Source organism: Chiloscyllium plagiosum, chromosome 41, assembly GCF_004010195.1.
Source record: "Chiloscyllium plagiosum isolate BGI_BamShark_2017 chromosome 41, ASM401019v2, whole genome shotgun sequence".
Classification (NCBI taxonomy): Eukaryota; Metazoa; Chordata; class Chondrichthyes; order Orectolobiformes; family Hemiscylliidae; genus Chiloscyllium; species Chiloscyllium plagiosum.
The window spans coordinates 2,167,184-2,169,857 of NC_057750.1; the positions used below are offsets into that span (position 1 = coordinate 2,167,184).

At 46.3% G+C, this 2,674-nt stretch overlaps 1 protein-coding gene across 1 annotated transcript in view; it reads left to right on the plus strand.

The window, feature by feature from the left end:
• LOC122542678 (EH domain-containing protein 2-like) overlaps nucleotides 1-2,674 on the plus strand; it is a 28,594-nt gene that overhangs the window by 22,898 nt on the left and 3,022 nt on the right. The gene's annotated exons all lie outside the window — the stretch shown is intronic.

The following is a 2,674-nucleotide window of genomic DNA, read 5'->3' on the forward strand; positions in this document are numbered from 1 at the left end:
ATTAAGTGTATAAGTCCTGCTAAGATTTGCTTTCCCAAAATGCAGCACCTCGCATTTATCTGAATTAAACTCCATCTGCCACTTCTCAGCCCATTGGCCCATCTGGTCCAGATCCTGTTGTAATCTGAGGTAACCCTCTTCGCTGTCCACTTCACCTTCAATTTTGGTGTCATCTGCAAACTTACTAACTGTACCTTTTGGACTGTGGGAGGAAACCCACACAGACACGGGGAGAATGTGCAGACTCCCCACAGACAGTCGCCCGAGGCTAGAATCGAACCTGGGTCCCTGGTGCTGTGAGGCAGCAGTGCTAACCACTGAGCCACTGTGTCAGGGAAAACCTCAGAAGTTCCCTAATTTACAACACTAGCATGTCACCTTTGACCCCAGAGTCCCTTGCGCAGTGAATGCTGGGCTGAGGTACAAATGGGGCGGTTGGTTCGTGAAGGTCCCAGTTTATGCTGAGAGTAGGTGGGATCTGCAGGGTGTCCCTATAGGATTTGGGATGGACCATAGAACCAGCAGCCTCTGTCAGCTGGTGTCTCTGCTTACAGGCAAACGTACAAAATAGCAGTAGAAGTAGGCCATTCAGCCCCTCAAATCTACTTCACCATGCAATCCCTTCAAGGCAGAAGTGTTTATGTTTCAACCTCCTTACCTCCCTTTACTCCCTTTCACTTCCCATCTATCCACCTCGGTCCTAATGACTCCTTCTGAGGCTGACAGTTCGAAAGACTCTCAACCTTCTGAAAGAAAAATGTTTCTGCTCATCTGTCATCGAGCTGTACAGCACAGAAACAGACCCTTTGGTCCAACCCGTCCATGCCAAAAAAGATATCCTAACTTAATCCAGTCGCATTTGCCAGCACTTGGCCCATATCCCTCCAAACCCTTCCTATTCATGTCCCCATCCAGATGCCTTTTAAATGTTGTAATTGCATCAGCCTCCACCAGCTCATTCCACACACTCTATGTGAAAAAGTTGCCCCTCAGGTCCCTTTTAACTATTTTCCCCTCTTACCCCAAACCTATGCCCTTTAGTTCTGGACTTCCCTATCCTGGGGAAAAGACATTGGCTATTCACCCTATCCAAGGGTGACCCCTCCTTTTTAATCAGTGCCCCCCAGTTCCAGACTGACCCACTAGAGGGACAATCCTTTCCCCAGCCACCATGTCCCAGACCATTCAGGATCTGATACACTACAATCAGATCACCCCCTCACTCTGTAACCCCCAGTGGGGACAGGCCCAGTCTGTCCAACCTTTCCCCATCAAATAACCACTCCTTCCAGAGATCAATCCAGTAAAAGCCCCTCTGAACCACCTCCAGTGCATTTACATAGTTCCTTCAATAAGGAGACCAAAACTGCTCACACTGTTCAAGATGTGGCCTCACCAATGCCCTGGCTAACTGAAGCAGAGTTTTGGGAGGCAAGAGTTAGGGGTCATCAATATCTGACCATCACAAATAAATCCAATGGGGAATTCAAGAGAAATCTCTTTCCCCAACAAATGGGAAGAATGTGGGACTTGCTTCCACAGGGAGAGGTCAAAGTGAATAGTATCGATACATTTAAGTGGAAGCTGGATAAACCCATGAAAGGGGAGAGCATCAGCATGATACTACGAGATGAATAGGTAAAGGGAGGTGGCTAATGTAGAGCATAAAAACCAGCATGGAGTGGATAGGCTGACTGGCCTTTTTCCAGGCTATAAATTCTGTAGGATGCCCTGTAATGTTGTCCATCTACTTGATAAATTACCTGTCTGTCTAACCTCACCTTGGCTGGCAGCCTGGTTGGAGTCTGGAAGGATATATTCAGACACTCCACCTGCCAACGAGCCAGCGGGTCTCCGCTGCTGTGGATTTACCAAGGACCAGCCTCCTGTGCTGGGGAGGATCTGGAACATGACTCTGTCAGTTTGAATACTCTCCTGACTGACATCTCACTTAGTTCAAAATCGCACAACACCAGGTTATAGTCCAACAGGTTTATTTGGAAGCACTAGCTTTCTGAGCGCTGCTCCATCGTCAGGTGGTTGTGGAGTATAAGATAGTAAGACACAGAATTTATAACAAAAGTTTACAGTGGGATGTAACTGAAATTATATATTGAAAAAGACCTGGATTGTTTGTTAAGTTTCTCATCTTTTAGAATGACCACATTGGTTTCAGTTTCTTTCATATGTAAATTGCAAATTTTTAAAAAAAGTTTCATTCTCAAGTGAACTTTAACAATTGGTGTCATGTTGGCCCAGATAACATATTGAAGGTGTGAGCTTCCCTGTGTGAGACTTAGAGTCATAGAGATGTACAGCACGGAAACAGACCCTTCGGTCCAACCCGTCCATGCCAACCAGATATCCCAACCCAATCTAGTCCCATTTGCCAACATCCGGCCCATATCCCTCCAAACCCTTCCTATTCATATACCCATCCAAATACCTCTTAAATGTTGCAATTGTACCAGCCTCCACCACATCCTCTGGCAGCTCATTCCAAACACGTACCACCCTCTGCGTGAAAAAGTTGCCTTTTAGGTCTCTTTTATATCTTTCCCCCCTCACCCTAAACCTATGCCCTCTAGTACTGGACTCCCCACCCCAGGGAAAAGACTTTGTCTATTTATCCTATCCATCCCCCTCATAATTTTATAAACCTCTATAAGGTCAC